Source organism: Salvelinus fontinalis, chromosome 20 (assembly GCF_029448725.1).
Source record: "Salvelinus fontinalis isolate EN_2023a chromosome 20, ASM2944872v1, whole genome shotgun sequence".
In the NCBI taxonomy this organism is placed as follows: Eukaryota; Metazoa; Chordata; class Actinopteri; order Salmoniformes; family Salmonidae; genus Salvelinus; species Salvelinus fontinalis.
In genome coordinates this window covers 27,737,133-27,762,379 of record NC_074684.1, presented here as the reverse complement: position 1 = coordinate 27,762,379, position 25,247 = coordinate 27,737,133, and the positions used below count along the sequence as shown (strand labels likewise).

Here is a 25,247-nt window from a genome sequence, read left to right as displayed (position 1 = left end):
CTGAGAAATATGGAATGGTAAAGAGTTCCATTCAGCAATGGCTCTATATAAAACTGTAGATTTAAGGCTATTTGTCCTTGGCTTGGGTTGTCTAAGCTGCCCTGAATTTGCCTGTCTGGTTTGGTGGTTATGCGTGTTGCTAGTATGTACTAACTGGCCTGAAAAATACTGTGTTTTAAAAAATATATATAACATTCCTAAAGAAAATCAGAAGACTGGATAGTAATTTGTTTTCAACGTGAAGCCATGAGAGATTCTGGTGCATTTGGATAATATTCAGTTTTTTATATATCTTTCTTGGCTGCAGATGACCATATAACTGGACAGTACTGTAAGTGTGATAGGACCAGGGATTGAATCACCTGATTCAGAGTGCTAGATGTTACATACTCTGAACCTTTTCTTGTAACAGCAATTCCCTTACCCATCTTAACAATATTATCTATGTGTTCTGACCATGATAAAGCTGAGTCCGACATGACGCCTAGTAGTTTTGTTTATTTCACTTGCTCTACATGCTATCTATTCATTGACAAATTTAATTGGGGATCATCAGCAAGCATATCTTGAACCAAATACAATACATTTAGTTTTAGAAATGTTCAACACCAATTTGTTCATATCAATTCTTAGTTCTTAGTTCACTACTCAGTACATCTGTTAGCTCATTACATTCTGATGCTGCGCTGTACATTGTATAGTCATCAGCATGCTTTACCACTCTTGCTTTGTTCATTACTGAAGGTAGTAAATCATTAGTTAAGATAGAGTAGAGAAGTGGGCCTAGGCAGCTTCCTTGAGGAACACCACAGTGCATATCTTTACTGTTTGAAAAGCTACCGTTAAAGAACACATTTTGCATTCTCCCGGATAGATGGCTTTCCATCCAGTACAGAGCTGCGACTTAAAATCATAACATTTGAGTTTACCTAGTAACAGTTCATGATCAATTACATCAAAAGCAGCACTGAAATCTAGCAACACTGCACCAACTAACTTCCTGTTATCCATTCTCTTTAACCAATCATCTGTCATTTTTTCTAAAGCCGTACTCGTAGAACGCCAGATTTATCTTCAACCTTTTTGGCATAATAACGTTCAATCATTACATTTCTCAGCTCATCATCAATCCAGGGGGCATCGTTTTGACCTCACAGTGCATTTTCTTAAAGGGGGATGCTTATCAGCTATACTCATAAATAATTTCATAAACAAACTTAGTGACATTTCAGGATCATCCTTACACACTTCTAACCAGTGCACATTCTTAATCTCACCCACAAGGGTTCAATCAGAGTCCTGATTGAACCCTCTGTAGGACCATCGGTAGCTTGTTTTCCTAGTGAGTGCAACCAAGTTATGATCACTACATCCTATTGCCACTGATACAGCTTTAGAACAATGTTCAGCCATGTTAGTAAAAATGTGATCGATACAAGTTGATGATGTGATACCGGACTGTCGCACATTAAAGGGTAATATGTTCAAGTGAGAAATAAATGATGTATGACTAATTCATATTCAGGTCTTTTAAAGTCTGGCTCTTTGTTGCTGTCAGAAAGTCCCCACTGGGCTAATGCCAGTCCCTGAAATGACTTGAAACACTGAAACACTTTGCTCAGCTTTATCCACAGCCATTTGCTTTTCCCTGACGTGTGAAAAAAAAACAAGATGGTGTCTTGCCAAGAACAATATTTGCCTTGTTTAATTTGGGTTAAGGTATGCTGCTCAGACAGCACCCTTCCCTTCCTCTCCATGTTGACTTTCAGCATCATATACTCTATTACGCTCAATGGGTTCTTTCGTTCCCAAAATGTTGCTCTTTCACCTACCTCGAGCCAGTCACGTGTTTTTGGAAAAGAGCAGCGTTCCACTCCAGTCTCCATTTCTATCAACATTGGGTAGAACATATTGTATTGTCCATGATGTTAACAACAAGATAATTATCAACCACTGTTCTTCTATCAAGATGATTCCCAAATAGAAATGTATATATTAATATTACCACCCCAGTCAGATTTTTTACATTTTTATCAAAGCATTTATTTAAAACTATTTCTTTCAATGTCTGACCTCTTCCAGGTCAACAATAAACTCTTTATTATAAAGAAAATGTGAACCCAATTATGTTTATTGGCCAGGAGCATTTTAATAGTTGAATAGTTCGGTCTGCCATAATTGAATTTTACATGAGTGAAATAAGATTGTATCAGGGCTGTTCTCGTGCCTTATAATGCCATATGTATATAGGGTCTCCATTGTGGGATTACAAGGCCTCTTCATCCTCGGTACACCCAGTCCTAATGTTGTGCGCGAGACTGCTTAGCGAAAAACAACAAAACCCAGGACAGCTAAGCCTATATCGCATTCTTCCATCGTGAAAAAGTGCCGGCTTGCATGAGAAAATAGGAGATAATTAGGTAGAAAATCCACCGCACATTCCGCATGGCAGCAGTTCAGCCAGCTGAACACAGAGGGCCCTTCTTCTGCACTGGAACCACAAAGACATCAAGGCAGTTTACCACTGGATCTGGGCTGGATGAGGCTGCTGGGCTACGTGCCTGTGATGACTACCTAGTGGAAAAATGAACCCCTTATCCTGGGACTACACCTCTTGATGCATCTTATCCTCTTTACATGTACCACTCAAAGTTATCTCTGACTAACAAAGAGCTCTTAGGAGCCCTCACGTAGGAGAACTACAAGAACATATAAAGGATTTGGTCCCACACTGAAAATGTTCTGAAAGTGTTGCTACCATGTGACTCTGATCAACTCCACAACTCTGTTACATTTTTTAAATAAAACGTTGTCTTGTGTGCAGAGACCAGGCTGCTACTGTAAGTGAAGCTTCACTACTGTTCATGAGGAGCGGTGCACGCTGCTAACTCAGTCAGCAAACATTGGCAACAAGAGGCTAGTATGTAGAAGCAACATAAACTGTACACGGTCCAAACCCCACCTGCACAGCCTAACAAAAGTCCTGGTGAAAACCCAGGTGACACTCCTTTAAAATAGTTACTTACTGACTGTAGCAAAGGATACCAATGCATTTCTATTCGGGTTAAAAGTTGGCGATTAATCCATTTCATTATTTCACTGTTGGGGAATAATCTTTGATTCAACTCGTGACTGAACTGCTGTTTATTATTTCAAACCTCTCCCAGCCACGTCTCTCGTCATTCATTCTGCTGCTGACAAAAGCACCTGAGGTCTCATTTATAACAGTTGCGTAGAATTGACACTAAATATCTGCGCGTGCCATTTCTGAAAAGACTGTTCACGCACAGAAATATTGAGATTTGACAATAACGCCCTTATTTGCTGTCTACTTAGGAAGTATTGGAATTAGGCCAAGACAGTATATCTAAAGGAAATAGCAATGGTGAACTTGATCAAATGTCTTTGGAGGTACTTGCAGAATGTTTTCTTATCCAGGGACATTTGCTGTAGGCTATCTGACCGCTTCTGAAAGACAAAAACTATTGTAAATTGTTGTGCACCTGTAGACAGTTTGAATTCAATAATGTTTTGCATTTACTGTTTTCCCGAACCTAAATATGCTACATTGCCTGCGAATTCTGAAACGTATACTCCTATTTATTTTTTACTAGAGTAGGCTATACTTACCGTGGTAGCCTACACACTTCAATGCAAAATATCAACTGTCTGTTCACCTGTTCAATTCTACTGTATGTTATAAACCATCCTCACTTTCTCATAGCAAGGAGAGCAAAAACTTTAAATTATAATAGCCTATCTAATAGGCCCAATTAAATGAGAGATGCACATGGTCATTTGTTTTATGGCTACTTCGGGAATATGAACTCATCATGGCCAGAAAAGGTGATGAATTTATTCTGCAATCGTTATGATGTACAGTGAGTATACATAACATTAAGAACACCTGCTCTTTCCCTGACATAGACTGACCAGGTGAATCCAGAGGAAAGCTATGATCCCTTATTGATGCCACTTGTTAAATCCACTTCAAGTAGTGTAGATGAAGGGGAGGAGCCTGGTTAAAGAATGATTTTTAAGCCTTGAGACAATTGAAAAATTGGATTGTGTGTGTGTGTGTGCCATTCAGAGGGTAAGAAAAAAAATATTTAAGTGCCTTTGAACAGGGTATGGTAGTAAGTGCCAGGTGCACCAATTAGTGCCAAGAACTGCAACACTGTTGGGCTTTTCACACTCAACAGTTTCCCGTTTGTATCAAGAATGGTCCACCACCCAAAGGATATCCAGCCAACTTGACAGAACTGTGGGAAGCATTGGAGTCAACATGGACCAGCATCCCTGTGGAATGCTTTTAAAACATTGTAGAGTGCATGCCCTGACGAATTGAGGCTGTTCTGAGGGCAGAAGGGGAGGATGCAACCCAATATTAAGAAGGTGTTCCGAATGCTCAGTGTATGTATGATGTATTATGTTTAGAAATGAAATATAGTCTATGAGAAATTTGACATTATTAAGACGTAGCCTACAAACGTCAATGGAAAAGGTGAACCGTCGGTTCTACTGTTAAACTGCGCATCGGATCGGATCACACTCCAACACTTTACATGTTGCATTTATATTTTTGTTCAATGTGTATTTAGCTACCTGTTTTATTGTTATGAATAAGTGTCATCATATATTTAGCTACCTGTTTTATTGTTATGATTAAGAGTGTCATCACAAGGCTACTACTTGGCTTTTGTTTTCTTGCAATTTAATACGTCAACCACTAGAAACAGTATGTACACATGGTCTAAAGTTTGCGGGAGGATAAGCACATTCTCAAGTTTCGCATGAAAACTGAAAACTTTTGCATGAAAACTGTATAAATGAGGCCCCTGCTATCTTTTGACTGCACCACACCATCCACTTAACTGTTCACATTTACACACATGTTCCTCCTTCTGTGTGCATATGATGGCAAGGTAATGAGGATGCTTGTTGCTTGCAATGCCACCCTTGTCTCTTTTACTGATTTACAGAGCAAGAAATTCAGCAGGAAAGTCACCTCGTGTTGACCGTAAAAACGTCTCTTTCTCTTCAGCCTCTAATAAGCGGCTGGAAATCCCCCCCCCCCAACTTGGCTTGTTGTGCTGCTGAAGCTGAGTGTGTGAGGGGCTTGGGCAGGCTAAAGAGCACACAAAAGGCCAACTGGAGTCCTGGAGTGCAGTAGTAGGCAGAGCAAACACAGCACACCACCACCACCACAGGATGGAAGGCTGGGGCATGCTGCCGACTGACGGGCACAAAGAGAGCGCTGTCATGGAAACCCAAAGCCCATAGTGACTAACCACTCCACTGCCTTGGCTTTATCCATCTGTAGGTACACTGCATCTGCACACACACAGACTTTTATTTGGATGCCGCTAGATTACAGGGTTGACTTTTTCTGGAGGGTGTTGTTCTTAGGAAAGAATGTATATATTGATGTGGATTAGTCAAGGATTTATGCTGAGAAAATATATGATGATGTTTTTGTGCTTAGGAGTCTGGTGCCAGCTTTACTTTACTAAAGCAAATTTGCCTTAGCGAATTGGTCGATGTTATCTACTGATTGCAGCCAATTGGACCCAGTGTTTGACTTCAATTGAGCGTGAGCGCAGACCATTTACATCTGGTTATCTGGGAGCAAACCTGGCTGGCCCAGCGTTGGCCAGGCCTGGTTATTGATGTTGGTTGGTTCACCTGATTATTGTTGTCAGTATGTAAGCATATGTCGGTCTAGCATAGCTGTTGGAATGTTGCATGGAGTCCAATATCGCCCTCTTTGACTGGTGTCCAAGACCAGGGACTGGCTCTTCGTTTGCTTTGGGCTGACCAGTTTTCTGACTGGGTTCAGCAAGGGAACAGGGAGTAAACAGTTTGGTTTCCAACTTCTAGCATGTGTCAGAGAACGCAACAATTTTGTCAAACAGGGATTCTTCTGCAATTGAAATCTTGGGCAAGCAGCCTAAGTTTTTTTTCAGGTCGCTTAAGCCCCCAAAATTTGGAAATAGATTTTTGGGATAGAAAAACAGTTTCAGTGTAAATGTAAATGACTAAACCAGATATAAAGTATGTAGAGAGAATTCAAAATTCCCAAAACAATTAATTTAGCAGTATAGATGTTGTTATTATGTTTGAGCAAAAGAACACAGCATTAACCATGGCAAAATGCATAGAATTACAGGAAATGTGCTTTTAAAATGAAAAATATTTTCTCAGCTCCATGGTAGAATATGTAGCATCGCAGGAAATTTGCTTTAAAACTGCAAAGTTTTCACTCAGCTGCATGGCAAAATGTTTAGAATGACAGGAAATTGGTCTTAAAAATGCAAAAATATGTCTACACCAAGATGGGGGCATCTAAAATCTTCTCTCAAATTTAGCCTCGCCAACCGCTCCTCCCCTGCCACGCCCACCACCTAAGCCCTTTTTTAATCCAGAAAAAAACCCTGGTCAGTGTGTGTAATTCTTGTGTAATATTTTTTCATTTTGTTATTGTTGTTATGTCTACTTTCTTCCACCAGACCAAATAAATATTATAATGAAATGTGACCCAAAGTTTCTCTGCAAAGTTACGATAGCTTTGACCACAAGTCGCCCAATATCCTTACAAGAGGTTTCTTTTCACATCGAGTGAAATAAGGTTGGACAATGGCCATACTGTCATGGCTGTCATGGACTATTCAATAAAAGTGTTCTGAATTGCTTTTATCTCAGAGGGTCACACATGAAGACTTTCTCTTGTTTGCTCATTTGACAGCAGTCTATGGCCAAGAAGTCACCACCTCAATGGCCATATGGCCAATGACCAGCTGTTACAGCCTTATTATACACTGAACTAAAATAAAAACGCAATGTAAAGTGCTGGTCCCATGTTTAATGAGCTAAAATAAAAGATCCCAGACATTTTCCATACATACACAAATATAATTTCTCTCAAAGTTTGTGTACAAATTCGTTTACATCCATGTTAGTGAGAATTTTTGCCTTTGTCAAGATAATCCATCCACCTGATAGGTGTGGCATATCAAGAAGCTGATTAAACAGCATGATCATTACACAAGTGCACCTTGTGCTGGGGTTAATAAAAGGCCACTGTAAAATGTGCAGTTTTGTCACACAACACAATGCCACAGATGTCTCAAGTTTTGAGGGAGTGTGCAATTGTCATGATGACTGTAGGAATGTCCACCAGAGCTGTTGCCAGATAATTCAATGTTAATTTCTCTACCATAAGCCACCTCCAACGTCATTTTAGAGAATTTGGCAGTACGTCCAACCGGCCTCATAACCGCAGACCACGTGCAACCACGCCAGTCCAGGACCTCCACATCCGGCTTCTTCACTTGCGGAATCGAGGAGTATTTCTGTCAGTAACAAAGTGATTTTGTGGGGAAAAACACATTCTGATTGGCTGGGCCTGGCTCCCTCTTTGGGTGCCCTCCCAGGCCCACCCATGGCTGCACCCTTGCAGAGTCATGTGAAATCCATAGATTAGGGCCTAATGAATTTATTTCAAGTTGCTGATTTCCTTATATGAACTTTAACAGCAAAATCTTTGAAATGGTTGCATGTTGCGTTTATATATTTCTTCAGTATAGACAGACAAGGGACTTTATGTATCAAGCATCTCAGCGTAGGAGTGCTGATCTAGGATCAGTTTAGCCTTTTAGACCATAATGAATAAGGTGATCTGGACAGGAGGGACCTGATATGCTTATACACATGGCCCCAGCTATATCTTATGAGTGAGCTTCTCAGCTCCATGAAGTCTCATTGAGAGTTTGCATATCAAACGTATTTGGCATTTTAGATAGAAACTGTTTGATCTATAAAAAATAATAATTTGTTCCCACCACATCACAACATTCTGTAGATGCATTTGTCATTAGTAATTCCTGTCTTGTGCTCTTAATGGTTAGGCCTACATGGACAATGGGAGCTTTACATATGAATAGGAGGAGGTACCTTCAGTCATGTGTGAAGACTTGTTTCCCCATATGTTGTCTAATGACTTAACGACATTGTGTTGGAGCAAGTTAATGAATAGTGGGCTGGATGGTTTGTTGGTTTCTAAACCTGGCTTCATGCTCATGTGCTTTGCTAATGACAGAATTAAGGATGCGTTAATGTTATCTGACCGTTACAATTCCATTGATCGCAGTCTTATAAGGTAACCCGACGGGCCGCAGATGGCTCTATTATTCCATTTACATTGTTTGTCATCTGAGTCCAACTGGACTTTGTGCAGCTGGCTATACACTCCCGTCCCCTGGCGAATGGCTCGTACTTAAAATATCCTCCATTCAGGTTGCAAAGGCGTCGATTTCCTCTTTAACTAGCTTTAATGGCGAGACTCCAAAAGAAGAACTTGAAAAATATACGTACTGTCTTAATAAAGCACAATTTTCCACCACAATGCTAGAGTGGCTAATGCTACTTCCTGATGTTCGGTCAATCAGGTTGCAGCAGTCTGTTACCCCTGGCTGAACGCTATATACAAGATCAGGAAGTAGCATTAGCTACTAGCATGGTGGTGGAATAGTTTTTTTCCTGCCGGCTCGCCATTAAAGCAAGTTGAGGAGGAAAACGATGCGCCTGCAATCTGAATGGAGGATGTTTTATGTACGAGCCGGTCCCCAGGGACACACGTGTATAGCTAGCCGGCTGCATAAAGGCGTCCGCATGCTTCCCAGACTAAAAAGTTTGGAAGAGTTTGTCCATATATTATGACATTTTGTGACGTTTTTGTTCATTTTGGAATTCGGTGTCGTTTTTTTGGGCTGTTCGGGCAAAATAAAAAATTCTGGAGGCAAGCCGAAGTCTACGCCCCTTCTTCGGTGACTGGTCAACAGTAGGGATTATTCAATAATGTCTTTGTTGTCATTCAATGAGAGACGACTACTTTTCATGCAAATTTTTTCAATGATAAATACTGCACCAAACAGTTTAGTTAGATGTAAAATTGAGTGACTAAAATCTCCTCGGCAAAAACGTAAAAAGAATTGACCGATTTCTTGAATTAGTTTAAATGAATTCTGACTATTTTGAGGAAGGGTACACTGCCTACGGCATCTTTTTTCTTGTTTTTCAAGCAAAGGTCTTTTAAGGGAGTGTGCGACTCCTTCGGTTCGGCTAGGCGCCTGCCTAACTGAATCATGTTGACGCTTTCAAGAATCCAGTTGGACGCAGATGACAAACGACGTAAATGGAATAATAGTGACATCTGCAGCTGGTCGGGCTACCTTACGTGTCATAGAAATGCATTGGTATCATTTGCTACAGTTTGTAAGTATCTTTTTAGTGAGCATAAACTATCTGAGTATAGTTGTAATGGCATCATAACAGGTCATATTTATTGCATCCATTCAGACAAATAATTCAGACTGTCAGACGCAATAGCCTCACTGTCCAAAAACCACAGTAAGACAAGAGCCACAGTTATTTATAGTAAGTCTTGGTTTGGCCCCTACAACTACATCCAGATCACCCACCATGACCACAAGTGCCGCTACGCCATCTCCTCTGCGCTCTGCTCACACACAAGACATATCGATGTCGATTAACATAAAGGTGTTTCAAAATAATCTTCCAGAGTCTTTTTGTTGCATGACCATTTTATGATTCTCACTAAGTATTTGACAGTAACATGCAGACCACACTGCTCGCGTCGCGTGCGCGTGCATTGCAAAATAAATGTACACATACATGTGTACACAGTGCCCCTGTGACAACAATTTTGGACCCCCTTGTGGCCCCCCTAAATGTGGAGTATGAAATCATTTTTACATAACTAATTTTTGCTATTGTTCTTTTTTTACATCCGTTATTAGACAGTGGCAAGGATGATGATTATGAACATGGTCTTTTGCCTGCTAATGCCTGCAGTGAAGAAAACGATGACAACAATAACGTCTAATGTAACTGGCCCCTCTAACAGTACAACTGGCCCCAGCTTGGCCCCCCCAGTTGAAATGGTCTAGAACCGCCACTGCTGGTGTGGGTGGATAAAATCCACGCAAACACACGAGCGCGAGCGGTCTGATCAGCATGTAACACGACTTTTACTCAAAGAATCCCTCCATAAATGATTAATAAACAGATGTCAAGTGAGCCTTACAACAGGACCACTCACATGCAAGCCAAGCGCACTGTGACATGTCATATCACGCTGAAGTTGCTCGAGGAGTAAACACTTTTGGGGAAATGTTGATACATTTAATTGGAACTCCTTTATTTGACCCACACACGTGAGAATATGGCTATGCTGCTAATTTGTGGATACTATTCGACAATTGCGTGAGAACAATATAAATACTTCTAGACTAACCAACAATGTGTCCGAAAGCAAATTCCGGAGAGACAATACAATTGTTATCTGATCAACGCTGAAACAATAAAATCAAGATAATTTACCAATAGTTAAACTCACCCGTTTTAAACCCACGGTAGCCTAAATCCGGAGGTTGCACGATCGGCAACAATTGCAGTTACTCCATAATTTCTGCACGAATTACAGATCTTCAAATGACACAAAACTTTACTGGAGTCCTAATCAACAAAACTCTGACTGTTCGATCTAAACAACTCCCGGAAATTAAAATGCTGTCTAAGCAATGAACAGTAGCCTAGCCTATCCTTCAACAAATGTACAATAGTATGCTCATCAATACATTGAGGGAGGAGGACCTCAACCATAGTAGTTGTATCAGTGGAAACCACACCCCCGCCAGTGAGACGGATGCGCTCTTCATTTTTCTATGGAGCATGAACATGCCATAATACATTTCCTAAGGAATAGTAACAACATTAATAACATATCGTTTCTCTAATTCATATATGCCTCATTCTTAATCCTTCACTTTTCTCCATGGTGTGGAATCCTGCTCCCACAAATTGACATAGTCCTAATTTGTCTTCATTACCTCTTCCAAAAGTTTTAAGAAAAAAAATTGCAGTCAGAGTGCAGTATAACTGCAGTATGCTGCAAATACTATGTCCAAAATAAAAAAACGTTTTACTGTGTAACTGCAGTACACCACAGTTATTCTGCAGTTACTGCATCCTAAGTACCACAGTTGACTGCAGTTACTGCACTTTCAAAACTGGAATCTTTTTTTGTAAGGGTTACTAAGTGTGAGGAGAAGCTTCAAGAATTTTCCATATCTTGACTAGACTACATTTAAAAGATATCTGCACACAGGATTCTACATAGTGCTATTATTCATGTTTAACTCTTTAAGTACAGCATGGCAAGATACAATACACAGTAATAACAAAGGAAGCTGCAATCTAAAGCCATTGAAGTGTGACCAAGTGGACCCTACACTCTTAGGAAAAAAGGGTTCCAAAAGGGTTCTTCAGCTGTCCCCATAGTACATTTTTGGGGGGTTCCAGGTAGAACCCTTTGTGCTTTCAGGTAGAACCCTTTTTGGTTCCATGTAGTACACTGTGGAAAGGGTTCTACCTAGAACCTAAAGGGTTTTACCTGGAACCAAAACGAGTTATTCAAAGGGTTCACCTATGGGGACAGCTGAAGAACCCTTTTAGGTTCTAGATAGCACCTTTTTTTCTAAGAGTGTAGAACTGAGTTACCCAAATCAAGTGTTACATAGGGATGTATTAATTTGATCCAAGCTAAGAAAAACAGGGGAAGTCCACAATAGCCTTGTAAACACAAAGTAAGTCATGAACTGTTCAGCTAACCAGAGAAGCCTGATCTCAATTAGGGCCTGCTCCTCACAACAGTTCCTATCAACAAAACATACACAAAGGAGGCAACTAGAAATCTGTAATTTCTTTGATTTCCTCTAATCAAATACAAGATTTGTCCATCAAATGTCCTGTTTTATGGAACCATGACTGACGACTCAAAATAGAGCACTGGATGTTTTTATTGGCAGTATTGAAATAAATGTTTACATTTTCAACATTTTACAATGTCCATCTCCCCATCGGGTACAACAACGCTCCATCTATCTGTACCCTACTATACGTGCCTGGAACTGTGTCAGCCTCCCCTTCTGTCTGCCTCCCCCCTCCAGTCCTTAGTTCACCCGGCTAGGTTGTGAAATGAAACCCTGCGGGTGGGTGTCCACATGGGCTCTCGTTTCCTATTTACAGTGGAGTTCCCCGGGCAAGGTGAGTGGTGGTGAGAGGTGACGGACTGGGGCCAATGATCCAGTATGTCATCTGGTCCAGCCAGAGTGTGGATGGTTCACTTATTGAGTGGGATACTTTATCCTCACTCATCCCATCCATCCCACCACAGAGTATAAGAGCCGTAAGGACAGAGCATCTATATTTACTATCTGCTGTGTGACTTGGTTCATCAGTCGCAGTCCCTGAAACCACCCAAGTTCAGACATCAAGAAACATCTTATCTGTGGTGTTTTCTGGATCTATTTCACCGCTCTGTCTTTTTCACCCTCAACACGGTTGTCATTGTCAAGGATATAATCGTTTTCAGCCTAAGGTAAGATCCCCTCAGCCCTGGCTGTCAAATCGACATATATAATTTCAGTACATAGCTTCCAAGCAAGCCACGGGGCCTGTAATAGTCTAGCCATCAGTGGTGCTGGCTTTGTCTGTCTGTTTTTATTGTCTGTAGCCCATGCAACACAGCCTCTGAATGTCTAACACCATAACCTTGTTTTAATGGCATGACTCACACTCACACCATGTAATCATTGCCACAGGGCATTACGAAAGGCCCCAAACAGGGTGAGAAAATGTAATCATGTAAAGATATAAAATATATCGAAGTGTTGAGAGAGGAGACTCACAGGGGACCTGGACTGCCTATCGGCAGCACTGTCAGCACATAGCAACAATCAGCATTAATATTCCTGTGTCTCCGTCCTAAATAGCACCCTATTCACCATGTAGGGTAGTGCTTTGGTAAAAATTAGTACACTATATATTGAAGAGGGTGTTATTTGGTACGCTTGCATGTCCAGTGATGCAGAAACATTATCACTGCTGATATTGACTGAGTGGATGAGGGCAGATTGAGGAAGGCTCTCTGGGATGCTGACAGACTAACTGTAACCCAGGAGATCCAGGGAAGATCCAGGGAAGATCCAGGGAAGTGCTTTTTCTCAGGGATGTTCTTTTTTATTGGTTGGCATGTGTGATGGTCTGCACCTGCATTGATGGTTGATTGAGCTCCAGGGGAGAGAGAGGGTGTGGGCTTTGGGATGAGCATGTCCAGGCTATCCTACAGTCATTGTTGACTTTCTTACAATGTGATGAACATACTGTATCTGTGTGGCAAGTCAACTCACATAACACTGCCTGACAAATCATCTTCCAAATCGCCTTCCAGGAAAATCCCAGTTTCTGTGACTTTTTGTTTTTAGATGGAACAAAATTATGTCTGGAATGTTATTGTTGTTTGCTCAAAGTAGTAAACAATGTGTCTAGAGCATAAGAACAGTGTCACACCCTGACCATAGAGAACTGTTTATTCTCTATGTTGGTTGGGGTGTGACAGTGACTAGGGTGGGTTATCTAGGTGATTTATTATCTATGTTGGCCTGGTATGATTCCCAATCAGAGGCAGCTGTTTATCGTTGTCTCTGATTGGGGATCATGTTTAGGCAGCCATTTCCCCATTGTGCTTTGTGGGATCTTGGTTTTGTGTAGTGCCTGTTAGCACTGCATTTTCTTCACGTTTCGTTTGTTCGTTTATTGTTTTGTTTTGCTTTGAGTTTCACATAGTAAATAAAAATGTGGAACCCAGATCATGCTGCGCTTTGGTCCAGTTATTATGGCGATTGTGACAAACAGTCCTCTTGTTGCTCCTTCGCTGTGGGTTAAAGTGAGGAGCACTGTGTAGCTGCTCTGACGCGACATTGGTGGTGGCCTACACCACAAGCACTGCTTAGGAATGTGTGGCATTGTCATCTGAGCAACACCAAGGCTGTTTCTGAATCTGTCCAAAGATGACTAATGACTCACTGGAGTCTTTATTTACCTCCCAAATGGCACCCTATTCTCTTTATAGTGCACTACTTTTGACCAGTGCGTTACTCTACTCTGGTCTCTACTCTGGTTGTTACGTTACAGCCTTATTCTAAAATGTATTAAATATTTTTTTTTCCCTCAATCTTTACAATACCCCATAATGGCAAAGGAAAAACAGGTTTATTTTTTTCTGCTAATCTATAAAAAAACAAAAATAAATGTAATATGACATTTACATAAGTACTCAGACCCTTTAAGTACTTTTTTGAAGCACCTTTGGCAGAGATTACATCCTCGAGTCTTCTTGGGTATGACACTACAAGCTTGGCATACCTGTATTTTGGGGAGTTTCTCCCATTCTCTATTTTTAGGTCTTTCCAGAGATGTTCGATTGGGTTCAAGTTCAAGCTCTGACTGTGCCACTCAAGGACATTCAGAGACTTTTTATTTTTTTATTTCACCTTTATTTAACCAGGTAGGCTAGTTGAGAACAAGTTCTCATTTGCAACTGCGACCTGGCCAAGACAAAGCATAGCAGTGTGAACAGACAACAACACAGAGTTACACATGGAGTAAACAATAAACAAGTCAATAACATGGTAGGAAAAAGAGAATCTATATACAATGTGTGCAAAAGGCATGAGGTAGGCAATAAATCGAATAATTACAATTTAGCAGATTAACACTGGAGTGATAAATCATCAGATGATCATGTGCAAGAAGAGATACTGGTGTGCAAAAGAGCAGAAAATTAAATAAATAAAAGCAGTATGGGGGTGAGGTAGGTAAATTGGGTGGGTAGTTTACAGATGGACTATGTACAGCTGCAGCGATCGGTTAGCTGCTCGGATAGCAGATTTTTAAAGTTGTTGAGGGAGATAAAAGTCTCCAACTTCAGAGATTTTTGCAATTCGTTCCAGTCGCAGGCAGCAGAGAACTGGAAGGAAAGGCGTCCAAATTAGGTTTTGGCTTTAGGGATGATCAGTGAGATACACCTGCTGGAGCGCGTGCTACGGGTGGGTGTAGCCATCGTGACCAGTGAACTGAGATAAGGCGGCACTTTACCTAGCATAGCCTTGTAGATGACCTGGAGCCAGTGGGTCTGACGACGAACATGTAGCGAGGGCCAGCCGACTAGGGCATACAGGTCGCAGTGGTGGGTCGTATAAGGTGCTTTAGTAACAAAACGGATGGCACTGTGATAAACTGCATCCAGTTTGCTAAGTAGAGTATTGGAAGCTATTTTGTAGATGACATCGCCGAAGTCGAGGATCGGTAGGATAGTCAGTTTTACTAGGGTAAGTTTGGCGGCGTGAGTGAAGGAGGCTTTGTTCCGGAATAGAAAGCCGACTCTAGATTTGATTTTGGATTGGAGATGTTTGATATGAGTCTGGAAGGAGAGTTTGCAGTCTAGCCAGACACCTAGGTACTTATAGATGTCCACATATTCTAGGTCGGAACCGTCCAGGGTGGTGATGCTAGTCGGGCGTGCGGGTGCAGGCAGCGAGCGGTTGAAAAGCATGCATTTGGTTTTACTAGCATTTAAGAGCAGTTGGAGGCCACGGAAGGAGTGTTGTATGGCATTGAAGCTCATTTGGAGGTTAGATAGCACAGTGTCCAGGGAAGGGCCGGAAGTATACAGAATGGTGTCGTCTGCGTAGAGGTGGATCAGGGAATCGCCCGCAGCAAGAGCAACATCATTGATGTATACAGAGAAAAGAGTCGGCCCGAGAATTGAACCCTGTGGTACCCCCATAGAGACTGCCAGAGGACCGGACAACATGCCCTCCGATTTGACACACTGAACTCTGTCTGCAAAGTAGTTGGTGAACCAGGCAAGGCAGTCATTAGAAAAACCGAGGCTATTGAGTCTGCCGATAAGAATATGGTGATTGACAGAGTCGAAAGCCTTGGCCAGGTCGATGAAGACGGCTGCACAGTAATGTCTTTTATCGATGGCGGTTATGATATCGTTTAGTACCTTGAGCGTGGCTGAGGTGCACCCGTGACCGGCTCGGAAACCGGATTGCACAGCGGAGAAGGTACGGTGGGATTCGAGATGGTCAGTGATCTGTTTGTTGACTTGGCTTTCGAAGACCTTAGCTAGGCAGGGCAGGATGGATATAGGTCTGTAACAGTTTGGGTCCAGGGTGTCTCCCCCTTTGAAGAGGGGAATGACAGCGGCAGCTTTCCAATCCTTGGGGATCTCAGATGATACGAAGGAGAGGTTGAACAGGCTGGTAATAGGGGGTGCGACAATGGCGGCGGACAGTTTCAGAAATAGGGGGTCCAGATTGTCAAGCCCAGCTGATTTGTATGGGTCCAGGTTTTCCAGCTCTTTCAGAACATCTGCTATCTGGATATGGGTAAAGGAGAAGCTGGGGACGCTTGGGCGAGTAGCAGCGGGCCGGGCGGGGCTGCTGGCCAAGGTTGGAGTCGCCAGGTGGAAGGCATGGCCAGCCATTGAGAAAAGCCACTTCTGCGTTGTCTTGGCTGTGTGTTTAGGGTCATTGTCCTGTTGGAAGGTGATCCTTCGCCCCAGTCTGAGGTCCTGAGCGCTCTGCAGCAGTTTTTCATCAAGGATCTCTCTATACTTTGCTCTGTTCATCTTTCCATTGATCCAGACTAGTCTCCCAGTCCCTGACGCTGAAAAACATCCCCACAGATGATGCTGCCACCATAGGGATACCAGGTTTCCTCCAGATGTGACGCTTGGCATTCAGGCCAAAGAGTTCACTCTTGGTTTCATCAGACCAGAGAATCTTGTTTCTCATGGTCTGAGATTCTTCAGGTGCCTTTTTGGCAAACTCCAAGCAGGCTGTTATGTGCCTTTTTCTGAGGAGTGGCTTCCATCACCTCCCTGACCAAGGCTCTTCTCTCCCGATTTCTCAGTTTGGCCGGGTGGCCAGCTCTAGGAAGGGTCTTGGTGGTTCCACATTTTTTCCATTTAAGAATGATGGATGCCACTGTGTTCTTGGGGACCTTCATTGCTGCAGACATTTTTTGCTAACCTTCTCCAGATCTGTGCCTTGACACAATCTTGTCTGAGCTCTACGTACAATTCCTTTGACCTCATGGCTTGGTTTTTGCTCTGACATGCACAGTCAACTGTGGGACCTTATATAGACAGGTGTGTGCCTTTCCAAATCATGTCCAATCAGTTTAATCTACCACAGGAGGACTCCAATCAAGTTGTAGAAACATCTCAAGGATGATCAATGGAAACAGGATACACCTGAGCTCAATTTTGAGTCTCATGGCAAACGGTCTTATGTAAATAAGACATTTGTTTTTTATACATTTGTAGAAATGTCTAAAAACCTGTTTTCACTTTGTCATCATGGGGTATTGTGTGTAGATTGCTGAGGTTTTGTATTCATGTAATCAATTTTAGAATAAAGCTTTAATGTAACAAAATGTGGAAAAAGTCAAGGGGTCTGAATACTTTCTGAAGGCACTGTAGAACAAATCAGTTTGTTAAATATGCACATAAACACAACCTACCGAGAAATAGCCCTTCTTGAACCAGCTTCATGTTGGCCTGGGACATTCTTACGGCTGGACATACAGTATTCGCCAATAGAAATAGCTGACGTTTCCCCAACATTATCATCTTTGCAGATTACTCAAGGCCATATCTCTCTCACTCAATGTAGAATTTACATTTCATGACATTTATTGTATCAAGGTTTTGATACTCTTTTGAAAGAGAAAAATAATATTGACATGATAGAACTCTAGGAAAGGCAATATTAGCCCCTGATTTAGTCAGCATCATATAAAATAATTTATGTGTGGATTGGTAAACCACAAGTCATTAATTCATATTACACTAATGAGTCAGTGTATGATGTATACCCCATCACCAGTGTGTGTGTGTGTGTGTGTGTAGTTCAGGTCATTTTTAATGAACGGGACAACAAAGTTGCTGTTGACATCGCTCTCTGTACACTTGAGTGGAGAACGTCAGAGACTAATAGATATGCATATAACCCAGGGATCTCCTGTTAAATGCAAAGAAGTCTGTTCATGCTGATTTTGCGGGGAGCAGGCAGCCCTGCATCCAAATCCTCTCATGATTAAACCATTTTGAGACCATTTTACCGTTTGTAAGCAGCAGAGCCATAGTTGGATATGAGTAGGTCTAGATAAGCCTTAATTCCACACCTCTGGCCCCAACAATAGCTTGCTTTGTGTCTACACAAAGAGAGTCTGTTTTATTTTCTGACCAGTTTGTTGTAAAACACCTGCACTCTGAAATTCTATCTAATCGTTTATTTGACATTTTGCCTCTTGACGTCTCATACTCCGTCTCTACATTTAGATAACTTGTGTCATCAGGTGTTCGGAATGCGACTGCTTATTTAACAGCTCTAGCTCATACACACTGACATTCCCAAGACCACACACATGTAACCACTCAAATTTAGAGTACATAGTCAGTTTGAAAAGAGCCTTTTCATTAAACATCATAATAACAGTGCAGTGTATACTAGGTAGTCCTCCTATACCCTCTACTGCAGTCTTCTCTCTCCTTCAGTATGACCCCAGTTAAATATATACTGTGATAGCCCTCAGGGGGCTCATATAGGATAGCGTCCATGGAAAACATAGGTGTTTTCCTGGGAAACACATTTAAAGTTCTGTTAACCTTAGTTATGCTGCAAGGCGAGTTCTTCTACCAACACTGAGGCCTACAGCAAGGCAATACTGTCTGCAATGGTACCCTATTCAGGGCCCTATAGGGCTCTGGGCAAAAGTAGTGCACTTTGTTGGGAATAATGCACCATCTGAGAAAGAAGCAGTCAAAGACAGGCTCTCCATCCATCAGGCACAACAGGGCCTTCTAGTGGAGAGACAGTGAATAACCCTCCCATTCCTCATTCAATTGAGTTGGTGTCAGCAGTGAGGTTGACAGGAGGGCAGCCAGCCAAGAATCCTTCTTTGTGCTTTACACAAAAGGTCCTGCAACAGATGGCCAAGATATCATCTGCATCTTCCAGGCTACTTTCCATCAACTTCATTCACATAACTTTTTGACGAGTATTTCTGCAATCATATGCAGTTTCTTTACAATACTTTGACCTTTTCATTGCTACTGCAGATGTCGTGCTTTAATACTAATTTCAGCGTGTGAATGCTGCTGTACAGAAATACCAGCAGGTTCAATGCGTGCCATCATTAGCCTATTTGGAGCCATGTGGCCTACTGATAATAAGTCAATACGACATTAGGCAAAAAGCTCTGACTTTATTTGTTTATAAAATGTAAACTTGTACATGTAAACAGTACAAGTTTGTTCCACAAAACCATACACAATGTACAAAATATTTACAAAGTTTGAATGATAAAATATATAAAAATATTAAAAACAAATAAAAAATATAATTTAGTCAATGCTGATTTACTTATGATATGAAAAGTTATTTAGACAAACTCTACTTAGGCCAGACTCAGTGATGTGAAACTAATTGAACAAGGTGTGTACCTAGAACAACCTTCCTTAATATCAGTGTTACAAACAATGGTGACTAGAAAAATGGTATAACACCCAACCCCTACCCAGTGATAGGATACATGACCCTGTGGTTTAGCAAACACATTTCTAAAGGAATGCAAAATGTCCCATTATAATTACGTTTCCCTTTAAAAGAGAGAGCATCTTATTCCCAAAATCCATAAGTGGCACTATACTGCACATGTCATAAAAGAAAATGTGTTTAAAAGACTGTAAGAAACATGGATAACCATTCATACAAGAAAGTGTAACAGGGTTGGTTATGTTTCCACTTGCCTCTAAAGAAATGTGTATTTGATGTTCAAGCATTCTTATTGGTTAGTTCAATTCTGATGACAATAAGGGGTGTTGTGATTGGCCCCACTTGCAGATAGGGGGAGATCGCGAACGTCAGGTCTTCCCAGTATGAAAATGTGATGCAAGGGGTAGGTCACGTTCTGAATACTGTTTTCTATTTTCTATTTTACAATGTGTACAAGTTTGCTGTACGTTACTGATTTTATACATGTGTGGGTATATGGTACCTGTTAGGGATTGAGGGGCTTTCTGGGATGTGCTTTGGCATATGATTGCTGTAAATAATTGTGTTAGCTAGCATACACCGATGTCATGGTCACATAAGCCACGGCTAACACAGTTGTCTTCATGCTACAGATTTTGTCATCGACAGCCATCAACACTGTTAAGCCCTGCACAACTAACGTGCTGTTTCCCATTTAACAACAGGTATTTATACATGTTATATTTTGTATTGTATTTTTGTATTTTGGTCTTCCCAGTATGAAAATGTGATGCAAGGGATTTTGTCATCGACAGCCATCAACACTGTTAAGCCCTGCACAACTAACGTGCTGTTTCCCATTTAACAACAGCAGAAATAAATGATGCTCAACTGGGACCACTGGCCGAAGTTATTTATTATTATAAAACACAACGCATGGAGAGTACACTATACATCTGTTACACTGGTGCCGTGACCCGGATTCTTGTCTTCGCCGGACGTCACGTGGAGGGATCGGAGACCTGGCTTCAAGAAGTACTGTGGTTGCTGATACACGCCTAAGGCCTAGGTTTTGCATTCTGCGCAAGTGGAGTTCTCAGGAAGCTCCTGGTAGCATGAGTGAGTGGGGAATATAATATACTGTTTATTAGTTGTATGTGTTGATGTTATGATTATTTAGTGATGTAATTGGGCTGTTACGCTAGTGACCTTCGTAAGCCAATTAACGTGAGGGTGATGCCATTTTCTACCACACGGTGGCGACAACTATTAAGGCGTTTCTTGTAACTTTTCTGTGTTGATTCTTGGTCTTGTTAGACAACTACTACTGAACTTTTATTTTGAGTGCATTATGTTCAAGCTGATTTTATAGAAGTGTTAATATTGATTGTGATAATTTTCATATTTTTTGGGGGGGACTTAATATTTACAACAACAAAACAAAACAAATTATTATTATTTTTTAATTTATTTTAAAAATGGAAAGTTTTGGGAGAAGGGTAGGAGGTAGTTTGGCAGTCCATGACAATTTCACAGGCCTCTGCCTCAATTGACGGTGAGCAGCTTTCGAGGTCGAATGGGTGGTTCGACCAGCGGAACACATCTTGCACCTTCTCAGCATGTACTCCCGCAGCTTCTTCCAGCAAGGCCTTGTATGGAACCCTTGTGATGCGGTGGAGAGCGCTCGGCTGCACAAATGGCTGTCTACTGAGTGCATCAGCAATGACATTTTTGGGACCGGGGATGTACTTTATGTCAAACTCGAATGGGGCGAGTTTAGCAACCCATCTCTGTTCACAGGCGTCCAATTTGGGCTTGGACAGGATGTATGTTAATGGGTTGTTGTCTGTCCATACAGTAAAAGGCTTGCCCCTTAGCCAATGACTAAACTTCTCACAGACTGCCCAGCGTAAAGCAAAAAACTCTAACCTATGGGCAGGATACTTTGACTGTGCATAAGTAAGAGATTTGCTAGCGAATGCTACGGGCCTGGCTGCAGACCCATCCTCTGGCACTTGGGATAGGACAGCACCTAATCCATTACTAGATGCGTCTACAGACAGCAAGAAAGGTCTACTAAAATCAGGGTGGGCTAGCATGACCTGATCGAGGAGAGCTTGTTTCAACTGACTAAAGGCCTGTTTGCACTCACCAGTCCAGTCTGCTGCTGTGAGTTTCCTATTTATTCTTCTCAAGCACTGTCCGAACCCAGAGCTGTCATTGATATTCATGTGCAAACCATTGCATGAGTGGACGGCTGCGGAGGTCCATGACAGGCTGGAGGAGTACCAGAGGAAGTGTAAGGCTCCAAGTCCCTTGCGGCTGGCCCCACTGGTCACCACACTGACGCAGGAAGTAAGTAGGCCAGTGTCGGCTGTTGCAAACTGTCCGGACCCCTTGCAGCAGCCCACAAATAACTCATCCGAGGCATTGGATCGTGTGATGGGCATGCTTGAACGGGTCTTGGAGCAGAGGCCTCAGCAACCTGTAGGCGGCTATAATAACCGTTTCCAGAGGAGGCCCAGAAGGGAGAACCCGCCTTTGCAATGCAAAGTGTGTGGGGATGCGAACCACAGCACAATGGATCATTGTTATTCTAACCACCTATGCTTCCTCTGTTATGCAGCTGGGCACACACGTCGGGAATGTAATTCCCGTCGCTCCATCAAACAGCAACACGACACAGCGACAGGAAAACTGGCTGGCCCGCACTGGGTGGGGGGAAGTGCTGGGCCTTGTGAGGTGCCCCAATTCGATAGTGTTGTAGATTTAGAGTCAATATATTCAAGTGTTTGTGATGAAGTCAAGTCGAACGAAAAAGTCATTATGCAAAATACACAGAGAGTGCTCCACAACGATGAACTCTTCTATACTAGTGTGTTACTGGGGGATGTTATAGAGGTGAGCGCTATGATTGACAGCGGTTCTATGGCATGCACATTGAGCTCTACAGTGGTGCCACGCCTTGAGAAAGCAGGTGTGCTCAAGAGTGGCTCCCTCAGTCCGACTGAAGTGGTGTTGGTTGGCTGCGGGGGGTTGAAGACCAAGCCTGTAGGTGTGTGTGAATTGAATCTGTCTGTGTATGGCAGCAGTGTCTCTGTCCCTGTTCTAGTAGTGGATGGCCAACGTGATGAGCTCATCCTAGGCAGCAACGTGATAAAACACCTCATCAGGGAGCTGAAGACGACCGGTGACTTCTGGGAGAAGATGTCATCATCTGAACACAATGGAGATGACAAACTGTTCCGTCTGCTGGCTAATGTAGAGAGATGGACAGGGACAGAAGTGCCAGAAAGAGTGGGCACGGTAAGGCTGAAGCGGGCGGTCACATTGGAGCCCATGCAGGAACATTTAGTCTGGGGCCGGTTGTGTACGCCTCAAAATGTATCTGCGGGCAGTGCTGTCGTTATTGAGCCTACGAGGGCACGCTCAAGACCAAAAAACATTCTAGTGGGGAGAACTGTAGCGACATTGTGGAGCGATGGCTGGGTCCCTGTCAAAGTTATCAATCCCTCACCAAAGCCAGTAACAGTGAGACGCAATGCCAAGATAGCGGATGTTTTTCCTTGCATGGCATTAGAGGACTTTGACACTGACTACATAGATGGGCCCACTGTCGAACCGGTCCCCCTGGTGCAGCAGGTACACAAAATGGATGACAATCAAGACTTTGACAATGGTAGTGGAGATAGCTTGACCGTTGACAGTGCTGTAAAACCGCACAGAGTGACAAGTGAGGTGTTGCATGAGTTAGGGCTAAGTGACATTGACATTGAGTCCACTCAGTTGTCGCAACAGTGTAAGGCCCGGCTAGTTCAGCTAATAGCCCGCTACGAGTGTATCTTCTCCCGGAACAAACTAGACTGCGGGAAGGCTACTGGATATGTCCATCGCATCAGACTCAGTGACACTAAGCCTTTCAGGCTACCTTACCGTAGGCTCTCCCCTAACCATTATGACAAGCTCAGGCAGGCCTTGGATGAAATGGAAGAGCGAGAGATAATCAGGAAATCCAGCAGTGAGTATGCCTCCCCGCTCGTGCTGGTCTGGAAGAAGTCTGGCGATCTGAGACTGTGTACAGACTTCCGATGGCTCAATGCTCGCACCGTAAAGGATGCTCACCCTCTACCTCACCAAGCTGATGCTCTGGCGGCCCTGGGTGGCAATGCCTTCTTCTCTACAATGGATTTGACCTCAGGCTACTACAATGTGGAGGTGCATGAAGACGACAAGAAGTTTACAGCCTTCACTTCTCCTTTTGGGTTATATGAATATAACCGTCTTCCACAAGGACTGTGCAATAGCCCAGCTACATTCATGAGGATGATGTTGAGCATTTTTGGGGATCAAAATTTTTCTAGCCTTCTATGCTACCTGGACGATGTGCTGGTTTTTGCCCCGACTGAAGAACTTGGATTGCAACGCTTGGAGTCCGTTTTTGAGCGTCTGAAGGCCCATAATCTGAAATTGGCTCCAAAGAAATGCCATTTCATGAAGAGGTCAGTGCGGTTCTTGGGGCATGTCATCAGTGAAGGAGGTGTGGCCACAGACCCGGAAAAAGTGAAGGCTATTGCAGGGATGACAGAGAAGGATCTCATGGAGGATAACACGGACGTGCCCTCCCAGGGGAAGATTCGGTCCTTTCTCGGAATGATAGTCTATTACCAGCAGTTCATTGAGGGGTGCTCCACCATCGCTAAGCCGCTGCATGGGCTGACAACTGGGACGAAGGCACCACGCCATGGGAAAGGAAAGAGGAAAAGAAGAATAAATAGGAAACTCACAGCAGCAGACTGGACTGGTGAGTGCAAACAGGCCTTTAGTCAGTTGAAACAAGCTCTCCTCGATCAGGTCATGCTAGCCCACCCTGATTTTAGTAGACCTTTCTTGCTGTCTGTAGACGCATCTAGTAATGGATTAGGTGCTGTCCTATCCCAAGTGCCAGAGGATGGGTCTGCAGCCAGGCCCGTAGCATTCGCTAGCAAATCTCTTACTTATGCACAGTCAAAGTATCCTGCCCATAGGTTAGAGTTTTTTGCTTTACGCTGGGCAGTCTGTGAGAAGTTTAGTCATTGGCTAAGGGGCAAGCCTTTTACTGTATGGACAGACAACAACCCATTAACATACATCCTGTCCAAGCCCAAATTGGACGCCTGTGAACAGAGATGGGTTGCTAAACTCGCCCCATTCGAGTTTGACATAAAGTACATCCCCGGTCCCAAAAATGTCATTGCTGATGCACTCAGTAGACAGCCATTTGTGCAGCCGAGCGCTCTCCACCGCATCACAAGGGTTCCATACAAGGCCTTGCTGGAAGAAGCTGCGGGAGTACATGCTGAGAAGGTGCAAGATGTGTTCCGCTGGTCGAACCACCCATTCGACCTCGAAAGCTGCTCACCGTCAATTGAGGCAGAGGCCTGTGAAATTGTCATGGACTGCCAAACTACCTCCTACCCTTCTCCTGGTTCTCTGTCAAAGGAAGCGGTGTCAGCAATCCTGAGGTCGCAAGAGGAGGCTGGTCTACAGAACTGTGCGCTGCTACTGCCTCAGCTCACTCAGTCATTGGTGCCATCTGAGATGTCAGATGTGAGAGTGCTGTCCCGTGACGACCTGATATCAAAGCAGCGCCAGGATGATGCACTCGCCAGAGTTGTCTTCTACGTGGACAGGGGCCGTAGACCTTCTAGGAGGGAACGTGGCCATGAACCAATCGAGGCTCTGCGGATTCTGAAGACCTGGGAGAAGCTCACTCTGAAAATGGGTGTACTATATCGC

The 25,247-nt window shown here is 42.9% G+C and overlaps 1 protein-coding gene across 1 annotated transcript in view; it reads right to left on the bottom strand.

Moving 5' to 3' along the window:
- LOC129817625 (rho guanine nucleotide exchange factor TIAM2-like) overlaps positions 1-10,646 on the bottom strand; it is a 66,241-nt gene extending 55,595 nt beyond the window's left edge. The window contains exon 1 of the mRNA XM_055873055.1: positions 10,418-10,646. The gene's annotated coding sequence lies outside the window, so the exon portion shown is untranslated. The remainder of the gene's footprint in view (positions 1-10,417) is intronic.
- Positions 10,647-25,247: the final 14,601 nt, after the last annotated feature.